The sequence below is a fragment of the Labeo rohita genome, chromosome 9 (assembly GCF_022985175.1).
Source record: "Labeo rohita strain BAU-BD-2019 chromosome 9, IGBB_LRoh.1.0, whole genome shotgun sequence".
NCBI classification, from domain to species: Eukaryota; Metazoa; Chordata; class Actinopteri; order Cypriniformes; family Cyprinidae; genus Labeo; species Labeo rohita.
This window is the reverse complement of record NC_066877.1, coordinates 19,299,412-19,315,370: the sequence shown is the minus strand read 5'-3', so window position 1 is coordinate 19,315,370 and position 15,959 is coordinate 19,299,412. Positions and strand designations below refer to the sequence as shown.

Sequence of the window (15,959 nt, the reverse complement as noted above, 5' to 3'; positions counted from 1 at the left end):
CTGATAATGGAGTCATCCACTATCAGAGTCCTGGGCTCGGCTGCGCTCTGAGCTGAATGCCGCTGTCTGTTCGACCTTGAGTGCCTGGCTCATACGATCCATGTTCAATCACATTTGGGGATTCCTCACCCACATTCATTAGTGCTTCAAATCTGTTCTCAAGCTGTATAAGAGGGGGTAAAATACCAGTTTTTGCAAGCCTTGTCATAGCCATATCTGGGATAGAGGATGCTACCACAGAAATACGAGACACAGTGCCTTTGGGTCTCGCTCCCTGTTTGTGCCATCGATTAGTGTGTCGATCAGTTTCGGGCTTGTTCCTCTACACTTATAAACTGTTGAGATTCACTGGGTTCACGGGACTCACCGGCTGTATGCTGAGGGGGTCCGTGACGACGGTCTGCTGAGTGTTCCACCTGTTTTGGAAGTCCAGCAAGTAACTTTGTTTCAAGAACCACAATCCTTTGTAGAAGTCTGTGGCGGTTTGTGCAGCAAGTAGATTCCAGAAGAGGCTGAAGAGGCATTTTCTTCCTCGTCTGTTGAAAGTAGGCAGCTGTGTTTTCCCGTCTCCAGAATGTAAACTGCTGGCAGTCGGAGGCAAAGAGTCTCCTTTTTCATAGTATTATTCTAGTTACGAAAAGTTTTTAATTTAGTGTTTGTGCCAAAAATGTGTTGTTTGAGCACTGTGCTGATCTGCTGAGGTTAAAATCTTAGAAAAGTCTGATAAAAGTATATAAACAGGGAGCAAAGCGCGGAGCAGTAAGCAAACAGTAGCAAAGCCGGAAGCAAGAATCAGCTTCCAGAACCAAATTTTAACTGCTCTTAACAAGATACACCTTTGTATGGTCCTGTCAAGCAGACAAAAACATGAACATAATGAATAGGACATGTGGCTTTGCATGGTTATTTGACATAGTGCTGTTATCACTTAGGGTGTACTCACTTTTGTTGCCAGCTATTATTACAATAATGGCTGTATGCTGAGTTATTTTCAGGGGACAGTAAATACACACTGCTATACAAGCTGCACATTGACTACTCTAAAATATATCCAAGTTTCATTTCTATAGTACTGTCCCTTGAGAAGATACTAAAATAGTACTAAATAGTACTAAAATGATTGCTGAAATGTGAGGGGTTTACTGACTTTTGTGTTTGATACTGTAGATAGACAGAGAGATAGATAGATAGATAGATAGATAGATAGATAGATAATGGAGCACAACCCTGATCGATATAGATACATATAGATAGACATACTACGGAGAAACACTGTACACCTAGTTCTAGAGCTATATTGATATTCTTCTTATATGGCCAATCTAAAGAGATTTCTTTCAATCCTGCTGTTTCTTGAAAGAGATTATCTGTCAGCATCTCTAAGCATTTGCCATTCCTCTCAGAGGAAAAGTTCAGCCACCTTTAGATTGCTAAATCACGTCTTGACTGCCTAAAATCTCCTCTTCGCTTTTCTTTCCACTTGGTGGCTTTAAAGCCTCCTCCGCCTGCCAGAAACGGCAGATGGGAACGTGGAGCTGCAATTTCTTGCCATCCCATCTTTCCCCATCTCGTGGAACAGTTGCACAGTCCAACCTCATGGAATTTTTCCTCGGCTCAGTCTGTCTTCTGCACTTGAGAATGTTCCAGGCTGCAGTGTGTGAGGACACGGGCCAGATGTTGTGTGATGTTTGAACACAACCTCATCGCTCCAACAGCAGAGCAGACAGTGTGCTACCCATCCTCTTCAACAGGGCATTTTTTTTTCCCACAGAAACAACTGACCTCCATTCACACACCATCTGTCCTCAACTACGACAGCATGCACTATAATTCACTAAAGGCTGTTTTCCTCTTCAAATATGTACTCAGTGATTGGAGGCATTATGAATTCAATTTAGGAGAGGATGTTTGCTCAGGCATACACAATGCAATTTAAAGCTGTGACTTGTTTTCCCCCGTGGTTTCACAGTGGGTTATATCAGGTTGGGTAATTCCTGAATCACTGGTGGTCAGTCTGTATTTTGGATATTGTGACTCACAGTTGCACGTGCTTCACAACAAAGCTCTTTTTTCTGGTTTCCAGTAACACCTCTTTGTTTGAGTTCCTTAGAAGAAAAAACTTAAACAGGTTTGGAACAACAGATTTCTCATTTTTGAGTAAACTGACTATTTGAGGTTAATTTAGAAGATGACAAGATTTTGTAATAAGTGTTTTTAAGGAAATAAAAATTGCTGGATCTGCCTGGCAAGAACCACAAATGGTCAGAGCTTTAAAAAATGTTTTGAGTCATGTCTCTGAAATAGTCGCAAATGGACAGAAATAGATCTCTAACCACAAAGTTAACACAAAGCTTAGTTCTGCTTATTTCTTCAGTACTGTCTGCATAACAGACCAATGAGCAAACAACTTAAGCATCCACTTTATTATACAACAACATAAAATATGCATCACACATTATGGCAATAATCAAAAATCTAGCTTGCTTATGTGTGATTATGTGTGAAATATTGAACAGGGCCATATTACAAAAACACCACAGATGATAACAAAACTGATAAGTTTTAATAGATCTATAAGTCAGCACCACAGCTATAATGATAACAACACAGAGAAACAATATCATTTGAATCAGAAAATCTTTTTTCAGCTGATGAAAGAAATGTGAACATCCACCATTAGTGTAAACTATAATACAGTTATAGTTATCATCGTCTTTCCTGAATGTGCCTTAACTCTAGAATCCTACTTTATCTTTTATCAGCAATGACAGATTTTAGTAAGTATCATTGTTAGTTCAGATCTTACAAAGATTTCACCAAAAATGGAAATTCTGTCTTGAATTACTCACCCTCATGTTGTTCTAAACCCTTAAGACCTTCGTTGATCTTCCCAACACAAATTAAAATATTTTTGTTGAAATCTGTGAGCCTTCTGACCCTGCATAGACAGCAATGCAACGTTCAAGGCCCACATTCAGCATTACGTTCAAGGCCCAGAAATGTAGTAAGGATATTGTAAATAGTCCATGTGACATCTGTGGTTCTACTTTAATTTTGTGAAGCTACGAGAATACTTTTTGTGTGCAAAGAAAACAAAAACATTCAAGAATTTCTTCTTTTCTGTGTCAGTCTTCGACACGCATTCAGGAGCCGGCGTTCTGACGCTTTGTTTACAAGCAGAAGATAACACACGCTGTACGTAAAACAGTTTTCGTAAACATGTATGAAGATTGGAAGAATGGATGACTTGAACCAGAGTTTACAATTGATGAACTAAGAAAGATGGATGCTCTACGTCAGAACACCGAATCCACACGTATGCATCGTGGTACTCTCCTAAACGTGCGTCGAACTGACACAAAAGAGAAGAAATTGTTGAATAAAGTTATTTTTCTTTTCTTTGCGCACAAGAAGTACTTCATAAAATTAAGGTTGATCCACTGATGTCACATGGACTATTTTTGGCGATGTCCTTACTACATTTCTGGGCCTTGAATGTGAGAAAACCTCTCAGATTTCAGCAAAAATATTTGTCCTCCGAAGATGAATGAAGGTTTTATGGGGTTGGAAAGACATGAAGGCGAGTAATTAATCACAGAAGTTTCATTTTTGGGTAAACTAAACCTTTAAGACTAGTAAGTAAGCTTCTTTATTTATTTATTTATTTATTTAAAGTTATGTTTTCTCTGTTCTTATGTCAGATATGTATGTATGTATGCATGTATGTACCAGGAGCACCTTAAAAAACCACAACAAATTCCTCGTGTGTTTGCGCACACTTGGCGAATAAAGCTAATTCTGATTCTGATTCTGAATTCTGATTCTGTAATATGGCCCCATTGTAGCACTGAATCATGACAAAAGGTGATAAAAGTCCTAAAACCATACTTTACCTGACATATAGTTTGAGGATACACCTCAACACCAGTCATCCAGAAACTAGACAGCCACAGTGAAAGAAAAATAAAACACATACGGTTGCACACATAACCAACTGCAGTCATTTTGTGCCCCCCTCCCCACACTAGTCAAAACAAAACTAAGAAACAGCTTGAAAGCCACAGAGGACTTTTTAAATTTTTTTTCCCCTTTGCTGCACTCCTTTCAACTGTAAGAAACCAGCCATCCCGGCATATTTGCTACTTGACAGTGACAGAGTATTTCTTCAGTTTACAAACACACACTACTGGGAGAGTTTCAAAGCGCACGCCGCCGTCGACAGCATTGTTAGTGCCGAGCTCACATTATTCTGCGCATCTCCAGCTCGCTGCAACACTGCTGTCAATCTCCCACCTCTCCCTATGCTTTATTTATGACACCGATTGGGGGGGATGCTGCGCGGGGGGCTCAGGGGGACACCGCTATCCCAACAATACAATGCATTATTTGCCTGATCAAACATTTGGGAGGCACTTCATGCAATATGTAGCATAACTCATGTGCAACTTTGAAAACAAATGTGGCACTTGTTTCATCTGTTGCAACACACGTGTACATCAGGACACGGTATGTGTCACTGTCATCGACAAAGCTCTAAATGGAGGTGTTAAAATCGCTGTAGATGTGAAACTGACAGAGAGACCAACACCCCTCCTCTTTAATTTCCAAACAAGAGGCATCACAGCTGAAGGCGATGGCTAACCTTTTAAGTGACCACTTAAAGTTATCATACAACATCCAGACTTTACAGTTAACGTCATAACAACATGTTTTTGCAGGCACTAAGCATTTTGCATGTTTACCTTAGTCTGTAATTACCACCGCAGCCTATTGTTACTATCTATAGCGTACATTAGTGGCCACCCACTTTTTTAGCAGCTTTGGTTCCGGAAGTAATTTTTCCTAGTCATTTTTCCCATATCATTTATATCTGAATTACAGACAATAAAGCCATTCATTTAAGATGTAAACAATAGATTTTAAGCTGCAAAATATGCATATACATGCCAACATTAAAGTATTTTGATAGCACAGCAAGACCGACACGATTATATAATTTGTGGTGTTTCATGGGAGTCCCTGCAAGCTCTTTTGATGCAATTTGCTTGCTGCGACTCTCTGATTGGTGTTTTTTTCTGCACAGCATCATGAGTAATCACGTTTTTCACCATGATTTCAGCTGTTACACATGCATTTTAAAAAAAAAATAACATCAAAAAATTAGATAGATAAATGGACGTCATGGCAGATAATAACAAGTACCTTTTCCAATAAGTTAACGGTCATTTCCTTTAAACCTAAAACGCAATACTCACAAAAAATATTCAAAATACAGTAAAACAACTGTAACAACATATTAACATGGGAAATTCCTACATGTTAACACATTACAGTGATACTGTATCGTTAAGGACCTTTCTCTGAGTGATTTAAACTTGAACAATGCCTAACATTGCATTGGAAGAACTTGAGCAATGCTTAGCTGCATGTACACCAACACTCCTGTATGTGTGGTTGCGCAAGTCTGTGTCTCAACTGAAGTAATGTTCAGGTAAGTTACACCCTGATGACTGTGATTGCTAAAGGTAGCGGTCTGACTCAAGGCTTTGCTCAAGAGCACAGGCAGATGGGTGATAATATACAAGTCTTTGTTTACGCAACGTGTCAGCCGTGCTTTCGGTTTGCTCCCTTTAATTAAAGGGTCTTTCTGGTGCACTGTGCAATATTGCACAGATGTGGGAGGGTTTAAAAGTGGGAAAAAATGAGTAACTAAGGTGGGTGTTGAGGATGTATGGGTGGAGGTATACAGTATGTATACATAGATGTAAAGCCTTGCTGCAAGCAAACATAATGTGCTTAAGATTTGAAAGCTTTACTCAACAGTATGATTATCATTGCAGAATAACATAATATAATGGCCAGAAGCTCATGGCTTCTGGTACGTTAATTCTTACACGGGTAGATAAAAAAACAAAAAACAAAAAAAAAAACATACCCTCATGTTGTTCCAAACCTGCATTTGTTTTCACAAAAGAGGATATTTTGAAAGTTGTGTCAGTGTCCATAGTTGTTTGGCATTCTTTACAATATGTTCTTTTGTGTTTGCAACAACATGAGGATGAGTAAACAATGACAGTTTTCATTTTTGGGTGAATTATCTTTTTAAATATAAGTACAGCATATACAGGCCTATAACTTACAATACAGTACTGCAATAAATGTAAAAAATATTTTTACAAATAACATGCTACTATTCATAGTGTGGTGTCAGTATAATTTGGAAAGAAGTCTCTTATGCTCACCCAGGCTGCATTTATTTGATCAAAACAGTAATAGTGTGAACTATTATTACAAATTAAAAAATGTTTTCTGTTCAACTAGACGCTAGCAGGCAAAAGTTATTAAACAGTAAGATTTTTAATGTTTTTCAAAGTCTCTTCTGTTCACCAAGCCTGCATTTATTTGATTCAAAGTACAGCAAAAACAGTAAAATTTTGAAATATTTTTACTATTTAAAATAACTTATTTTTAAATGAATAAGTAATAAATAAGTAATTTATTCCTGTGATTTCAAAGCCGATTTTTAGCATCATTACTTTAGTCACATGATCCTTTAGAGATCATTCTAATATTCAGATTTGCTACTTTGGATCAAATAAATGCAGGCTTGGTGAGCAGAAGAGACTTCTTTAAAACATCAAAGATCTAACTTTTGACTGGTAGCGTATATTAAAATGTAATTTATCAGAAATGACTCCAGACTTCAGTGCCACACAATTCTTCAGTAATCATTCTGATATGCTGATTTGATGCTCAAAAACATGTATTCTTATTATCAATGTTGAAAACAGTTGTGCTGCTTAATATTTTTGTGGAAAAATGTAACATTCGTCAGGATACTAAACAGAACAGCAGAACAGCATTTATTTGAAATAGGCCACACAGTTTATAAAACTGTAATATTTCTTAGTCACATTTAACCCAGAATATTCCTTGAATAAATCAGTTTCATTGTTTCATGTGGAAAATAAGTCATTAGCTTCTATATAAATACACTTGTACCACTTTCAGCTTCCTTACAAGCTTGTACCCAAACTATCCTGCTTATGGATGCCTGCCAAGCAGTTGTATAAAATCAATAAAAACGTAGTCAATAGCCCTTTGGACTGATAGTAACAAAATGTGTTTCTTCTTTTCTGATTATTCTAGATTAATCTATCCACTCTATCTCTCCAGTTTAATCGTCACAGATACTACTGATGCAGCATAAGTGGAAAGATCTGGAAGAATAATGTTTGAAAATGACATTCTTAGTAATTCAAGACTCGTGGTCTCATGAAATTCAGGCCTGAGGCCCAGTTATCTGCTCATAATGGTAAAGCCTGAAGACTACAGCATTCAGTTTTGTTCCTGCTGCAGCTCCGTTATTGAATATGCGCCTGACATCAAACAGCTCTGATCTAGGCGGTTGGTATTGCCATCTGGAGTTCTGAATCCATGTAGCACCATGCTTTGAAATCTTGCTGAGGAGGCAAGTGAGTCCAAAGACCAGCTTCTTAACAACTAGCTAGACCATCTTCTCGGTTCCCCGACATGAAATTGTCTGATCAATTTAAATTGGCAGTAATGAGAGTATTTCTGATCTCGTTCAGCCAGTACAGTGTGATGTATACTGTATGTACCCTTGTAGGTACATGGCGCAACCGGCTGACTTCAGAAGCCACTATGAAACGCAAAGCCATGAAAGAGCGGCGACAGCATGTTTCAACATCGTGTGCAATAGAGCAGGAAGTCTGACAGTATCTTTAGAGGGGCAGAATGCTGGAATGCTGGGACGGTTTATGGCTTCACCTCGCCCTAGGCTGACACTTACATGCCTCACCCACATTTCTGATTCACCCCTCAGGGTGTGTGTGTGTTTGGATGCTTGAGTGTGTGTGTATATGTGTGAAAGGGGCTACAGATATGTCAAAGAACAAACTTTGCCCTACCCTAAACTTGTACCCTCAGCATATCTAGAGAGGATGCATTCTGAGCACAAACCCACATGCCTGTACGCAGACACTCCCATTCACACAGCAGGAAAACATCTAGAACATGTCCACACTCACCAACACGATGGTATGACTAATGTTCCTAGAAGGGGTTTCAACAGCCATGGACGTCAGTCGGGATAGACGCCGTTTTGAATTTTTTTCACAAATGAGAACAAAGGCTGCAAGAGATAAACGAATAATTAAAAACTATACATAATACGAAGAAAAGTTCCAGAGATAACGCTGACATTGATGATAACAAGAAATGTTTCTTCAGCAGCAAATCGAGATATTAGAATCATTTCTAAAGGATCATGTGACGCTGAAGAACGGTGTAATGAGTGAGCAAAATTCAGCTTTGCCAACACAGGAATAAATTAGATGAATAAAGTTTGAGAACAAACTTTGAAGTTGGCTTGAAAAAGCAGCCTTAAATTTTGAGGAAGTTGTAAAAGCTTGAAGTTTGAAAGTTAAGACAGATTAGACGGATGTTGTTAACATGTTTCTAGCATAATGACAGCATGATTAGCATATTTTTAATGCAATTAGCATGTTAACATGTTTCTATCACGTTTCTAACATGATTAGGAGCATGTCCCTAAACTGATGAGCATGATGCTAGTACGTTGTTAGCATGCATTAAGTGTGTTTTTAACACATTGTTAACCTGTTTCTAGCATGATTCACATGTTGCTTTAACGTTTTTAGCATGATTACATTCTTAACATACGTTTAACATTAGCATGTTGCTAGCTTGTTTAATGTGATTAACATGTTTCTAACATGATTAACATGTTGCTAGCATGTTTTTAATGCAATTAGCATATTGTTAACATGTTTCTAGCATGATTACCATCTTCTTAGCATGTTCTCCCTGGTGAAAAATACTGGTAGGTATGTTTTGATGCTGGGAGGCTGGTTAGGTATGTTTTGATGCTGGTTTAAGCTGGTCCTTTGCTGGTTTAAGCTGATCCTTTGCTGGTTTATGTTGGTCCTTGACCAGCATAAACCAGCAAAGGACCAGCTTAAACCAGCATCAAATCATATCTAACCAGCATCAAAACATACCTACCAGCATATGCTGTTTTTTTCACCAGGGCTTAAAATTATCAGCATGTTGCTAATATGTTAACATGCTTTAACATTATTAATGTGTTTTAGCACACTTTTAATTTTTTTTGTAGCATGATTAGCATGTTGCTATCATGTTTCTAACATGATTACTATGTTGTTAACATATTTGGTAGCATATTCCTAACATTGTTAGCATGCTGCTAGCATGTTTGATCATGATTAGCATGTTTAGCATTTTAGCATATCGTGCTGTTAGCATATTTAAACATGATTAACGTTGCAGAAGGGTTAACAAAAAGTTAACTAAAACCAGCTCATTAAAAAAAAACACACACATCTAAAACCAGTTACTAAACAGAACAATTAAATCCAGCCAAAACCAAAAAAAAGAAAAAAAAAAAAAAAAAAAAAGAAAAAGAAAAACAGACTTTACACAACACAAAAAGAGAAAGTAAAGTATAAAGGAATGAAAAATCTGACAATAAACTGTACTAAAACAATGATGGGAAGGCACCTTATTCTCATAATTCTGTGACTTTATTTTAGTAATTTTCACTTTATTCACAAAACATGACTTCAACATTGTGATGTTAAAATCTCTCCTTAAGGTCTCTATTAAGGTCTCTATTAAATCCTCATAAACAGAAAAAAAAGCATAAAAAGAGATTTTAATCAGGATCATCGTGTGAATATTTTATAAGTGTTAGTCTAAATTTTCTGGTTCCAGGCCTTCATGGTTCAATAGTTATTCTGCTGCCAGAAGAGCACTGGCATGGTGTATCATCACCAACACATACCAGCCTCCTCAGCTGGCATCTCGCCCAGCACTGAAGTGTTTCGAGGAATGGATGGTGGGGGGTGTGATAAAATGGGATGGGTACACATTTTCCCCTTCACTTGCCAAAGTGGGGTTAATGCCCACAAAGGACAGAGTTGTGCTCCTTGTGTATGTATGTGTGTGTGTGTGCACATGTGGCGGATGTGAGCGTCGCTAGTGCATTGTAGGAAAACTAGGTCAGCAGTGAGGGCTCTCTGGAAGAGGATGTGAACTTGTCACCTCTGATTCCATTAGAGGGGCTGAACTTGGTGGAAGAAGATGGGAGAGGGAGAGGATATAAGGTCAAGAGACTGTTTGGTCACCGTACCGTTTCACCAACAGGAAAACAAACACTGGACTCCAGCAGAAGGCACAACCTCAGGCAAACCTTAATGGGAAAGAGATAGCAAAGATCATTTAGTGATGATTCATGAATATAAATTTCAAAGCAGATCTTGACACAGGTTAAAGCATGAAAAGGTTGGGTCCTTTCTTAGCGCACAACGTTTGTAGCAAATGCTGAGTATTTCGAAGAGTTTAAACTAGCCTATATGGGTGTAACTACATATAGCAACGTAAGCTTTGTATTGAACATCTCAAAGGATTTTATTTTTTTAATTAAAACAGATATTTTGTTATTTTTTGTATTTATATATTTATTCTGTTTTAATTAAAAAATCTAATCTTTGGAGACATAAGTGCACAAAGTTGAAGTAACACCCATTTTATTTGGGAATAAATGTATAAACCCGTATTAAAAGTTATGAAGATCTAAGGATAAATATTTATGCTTTATACTTTAATATTTTAATTTTATTAATTAATTAAGACTAAGGAATACACACACACCACAATTATACAGTGTTTAAATACACCGCCCTCAAAGTTTTTTTTTTTTTTTTTTTTTTTTTTTAATCTAATGTAATTTAATTTCCCAGTCACATTTTCTTAGGTAAAATAAACATTACTTATCAAAAAAGAAAAAAAACACTATAATTTTTTTTTTTTTTTTACTTTAACAATGTAATCAATATTCTTTTTATTAAAGCCAAGTATCAGTCTCATCAAGCAAATCTCTTAAAAATTTTAAGCTAAGTTATAGTTAACATTTTACTATTTTTGTTTGATCATCAGTTTCGGATCATCAAAGTTCAGTACACTTTTTTTTTTTAACCCAAATGTTGCGTTTCAGCCCATTGGGTCATTTCATTGGGCTGTTTTTAATATTTTTACCCAGGTGGTGGGTTAATTTTTTTTTTTTTAACCCAAATGCTGGGTTCAACTTGTTAGGTCATTTTATTGGGTTATTTTTTAATATTTTTTACCCAGGTGCTGGGTAGTTTTTCTATAACTAAGTTGCTGGGTAATTTTTAATTTTTTTTTTCTACCCAACTGCTGGGTTGAGCCTGTTTCTGACGAAACAACCCAGCTGCTGAGTTACAGTCACAGCGAAGGCTTTTTGAGTCCTCTACAGGAGAGAACGGTTCTCAGCGCAGCCAATTTGGTGCACAGTTACCGCGGTAAACAGCAGCGCTTCACCGGCTCAGATTTCAGTGTCACGCTTCATTAGGGAATTAGTGCTATTTTAAAAAAAATAATAATAATTACAGAAAACGGCTGAATACACTAAAAATGAAATGTTACTTTTAAATGTTACATTTTTGGTGTCTAAAATACTTGTTAAAAGAGAGTAAATGTATGTAATATTGTAAACTGCTGTATTCACCCGAATAAACTGTATATGAATAGTTGTATTTTTTCCATGTGTTCTTGCTTCATAATAAATGTTCATCTTTTGATTATTGCTGTTGCCTCTAGTAATTGTGTATGTGTGTGTGTGTGTGTGTGTGTGTGTGTTTTAATAAGTTGCAGTCCATTTTAAGCCAGTAATATAATAATTTTTAAACAATAGTCAACTTAAAATAACCCAGCATGTCTGGTAAAAACGTTTAACCCAACCAGCTGGGTCAAAATAACCCAGCATGTGTTCTGTCAAATATTGACCCAGTGCTGGGTTGCCAAATAACCCAAGTTGAGTTGTTTTTAACCCAGCATTTTTTAAAGTGTAAATATTGGTCACAAACATAGAGATTTCTTTCAGTTTCACCAAGCTGATTACTCACTAAAAACTCCCACAGATGTTTCATTGTAAGTCTTATTTTGATGTAACAAAGTGGTTATATCGAAGTGTGTGTTGTTTACTTACTTTATTAAATTAGTCTTCTCATTAACACAATTATATTGTTCATTCAGACTGATCGCGAACATAGAATGTGCAAGAACAGAAGAAGCGGGATTTATCGCATGAACCAATCACACTGCATACTTCAGTGGGTCTGTTAAAACTCAATGAGCTCAGGGGAGGTGAGAAAGACGCAGACTCCCGCTGTAGCTTTACCTTTTGGCGTTGTTGTTGGATTATGTCTCTTTAGAGAAAAGAGCGATTTATACACATTTTAATGTTAGAATTTGTAGCATTGCCATTGTTTTATTTTTGTACTACTATTTTTTTCTCATCCAATACTTTGAGGAGGCACTGTCTCCCTTCATCTATCAGAGGAAACTCTCCTAATATATTCAGACATTAAAATCAATCATTTTCTTCACAGAATGATATTAAAACAATACATCTTTTTGAGATGTGGAGGTGGAAAAGTTCATAAATGCTCCTGTGGATGTTTAGAAAACACACTTTAAAGCCCTTTTTTTTGCACTCATTTTAATTTATTCACTAAGAAAGTCCACATAGTTGAAGAAACACCCACATATATTCCATTGACATCTATAGGATTCTTTAAAGTTTGTGGCCTCATAAACCAACCGGTACACCAGCAAGCAAAGCATCACTCACTGGTTATCTATTAGCTATAATACTGACAAAGATTAAAGGGGGCTTTGGAACATGACAAATCCATTTCCATAAAGGTCACTGGACGCCCAAGATAATGGATTTGTTATGTATGTAACCCAACCCGGCCCTTCATCTTACTGCATCGACAGGATACCGTGGAGACACAGCGAACCACAACGTGCAGCGTTCCCGCTAAGCGGCTAACACTTCATCAGCCGCCATAATTTCATACGGCAAGCCCTGCTGACAGCTTAGGGAAGTGCAGGAATGGAAAAGCGTGCTTCTCAAAGCTTTCTGTTCGGTTTGTGGCTACTGTCGCCACACATACACACACACCCCGTCTAATGGAAGGCTAGCACAGTCACTGCGATGGCTTTCAGCCCATTGACGCAACCGTGCGCGCTGTGAGCCCCTCGCTGGGCCAAGGACAAGCTCTGACTCCACTTCTGCCAATAGCGATGAGTCTGAGAGTATACCTTCTGTGAGAAGGAGACTAGTGCGGGGGATTAGACAGCATCAGAACTTTCCGGAGCGATATCTAAAATTTGGAGTTGTGAGCTCAGACTTTGAGGGAAGCACAAATCCACGGCTGCTCGCTAGAGGATTAGCCCCCTTGCGCTCAAACTTAATGAGGACGAGTAAGCCCATTCCAGCAGCTCCACGCAAGAGAAACGATCATGAAGTGTGCTGAGGAATGACAGAGACAAAAAGAGAGAGACTGGAAGAAAGGACAAGACAGAAGCGCAAAAGTGAGAGCGGTTGTCTGCCAAAGGGGGACTCTTTAATTCGGTCTCTGTTGAGGAGCGGGTCGAGTGGAACGCTGGCCTGTCTGTCACCGCGAGGCTCCAGTGACCGCCTGACAGATCACAGCACAGCGCCGCATCAGGGGGGCCAGTAAATTGGCCCGGGGGGCCTCCCTCGCTTCCTTTCTCCAGCTGAATCTGCAGCGGTTTATGGCGAGGCTGATGGGTAGTGTGGTACACAGGAGGCTATTTATGAGACGTATTTGTCCACGGCAGCATTTTCGGCAAAAGCGGTTTACATGTATTCGGGGGGTTGTCAGGGGGGAGCGAGTCACCCCTGGGAGGAATACAGGTAGAGCGTTTTATTCAAAACAAAGTAACATTATAGCCGCAGCAAACCGTCCGATGCAGGACACATGATGAAGCGAGCTATTTTCGGCCGGTCTGAACTCTGCGATCTGCAATAGCGCCGCTTCAAAGGAAGCTATTTGCCAAAGCCCTGGTCTTGGAATTGATTCCTGTTCATGGATGAAGAAACTAATTAGGCACTGGCCGGTTTACTGTCCACTGACACAATGAATAAAGCCCCCCAGGACCCTCCTGTGCCAGACTCGGAGAACTGCGCTTTAAAATGCAATCGTATTATCAAAACTAGATTTTTACATTTTATGAAGAAAGCACTAGGGTGGTGTGGGTGGACTCTTACTGGGCCAAGGCAAGCAAAAACCCTCACCCACATGTATCTATCATATTCTGGCCCCTAGACATGGCTATAAGTATTAAGTTACTTCTATTTAATGAGCCAACATGTGCTGAAGCTTAAAGTCAGGATCAAATGAAAATTAATTTATTATATAAATGCATGCTATATATCATTAATGCATGCCTCATTTTTAAATTTTGTTTTTGACCTCATAATTTCCCACCTGAATGTCATAATTTCTCCAATCATTTACTCCATTTAAACAAGCACCTTCACAATCAACTGCAAGCTTGCATTCATTTTTAGGAGCAACAGTCACATCTGAAATTCCAGTCAACAACCGTTGGATAGCATCCCATCCTACATTTTTTTTTTTTTTTTACATTTTTTGGTCTTCTGTTTCTTTTTAATATTGCAATATTTAAGAAAACAAAACACCTCCTAACACCACTTAACCTCAGTATATGCATAATAATATTGTCTGCATTACTACGAACCACAAAACACTTAATAATCAGGCCACTTTTAGTTGAAATGGGGAGGACATTTGGATAACAACAAATCTGAATAAGTCTAATGGCACTTAATATCAAGAAGTGAAAACATAAAATCAAAACATGTTAAACATGTTTCACAAAATTGACCCTACAAAAGCTCATTTGCTGGAAAAGCAAAGCCTAATGGTGTTCATTTAAATAGAACTGTTTCTCTCCCACACAGATTATTAGATTGATGCCTGCTTTTATCACTAGTGCACTGGATGCAAAAATCTGATTTATTTATGTATTTGCTTATACGACTCAAATCTTTTTTTCTTTTTTTAGTCTGAACAAGAAAAAAGCACATGGAAATCAATCATAAGTGGTTTGAAATCTGATTAAACACGGTTTTTAATGCATCTCAGTCTAAACGGTGAGATCAGATTTCATGTGGTTTCTGCGTCATCTGCTGTGCTAAGGGATGTTACATCAGGTGATGCAACAAGAAGACTTAAAGACATTACAACATTGCATACATCACACATACCTTGTTTTTATGCTGTTTTTTACAATGAATGCAATCTACTGCTAAAGTGAATTCACGCAATTTTGCATTCCTACAACCAATTTGTACAATCCAAATAAAGTGACTGCACTTTAAATAAATAATTATAAAAAATTGACTTGCAGTTGGCCTAAAAAACATTTCCCTTACAATACAAACTGCAATATGGGATTCGCATTGAAATTCAAAAAACTGAAATTCAAAAGCTGACATTCCACAAATGGCCAAGCTGTAAAAGTAAGGTAACAAAGTGAGACGTTAGTCATCAGTCATTAGGTAAAAACCTAGAAAAGCACTACATCGCCCTGCTTAACAAACTAGGATACAAGTCATCAGAAGAGCTCTTTATATGTAGTGAAGAACTCCTCTTCTGCCATGTCATTTCCACAGAATGAGGCAGACGTCCTGCTGAACGCCACATGTGTGCACAATCAAGCCAAGAGCAATGGGGATTCAATTCCAAGCAAAGCAACCTTTCCTGGAGTGTAACCATTCATTACAGACATCCCGAGGCAGGGCATGGAAGTGCATCTCTACCCGCTAAGACTCAATTTAAACAGTGGGGGATCTGAAACGGAGCCGGGACATATGGCTGAGTCACCGCTCTCCTGAGCTCCGTAACCTACAGCCGTGCAGTCTATCATAGCAGGTAGATTGGCAGGCCGCTTCCACACGATTAAGTTGCGCCTTTCTATGCGCAGGGCTATAAAAAAGACGCAGAATAACTGTAATCCACGTGATAGAGCCCAAA

At 38.2% G+C, this 15,959-nt stretch overlaps 1 long non-coding RNA gene across 1 annotated transcript in view; it reads right to left on the bottom strand.

Annotated features, from left to right (window-relative positions):
- The window catches only part of LOC127171145 (uncharacterized), a 51,687-nt gene that overhangs the window by 6,980 nt on the left and 28,748 nt on the right, over positions 1-15,959 (bottom strand). Inside the window, exons 2-3 of the long non-coding RNA XR_007828465.1 lie at positions 10,196-10,255; positions 8,052-8,155 (exon numbers count right to left, since the gene is read on the bottom strand). This is a non-coding gene — a long non-coding RNA (uncharacterized LOC127171145). The remainder of the gene's footprint in view (positions 1-8,051; positions 8,156-10,195; positions 10,256-15,959) is intronic.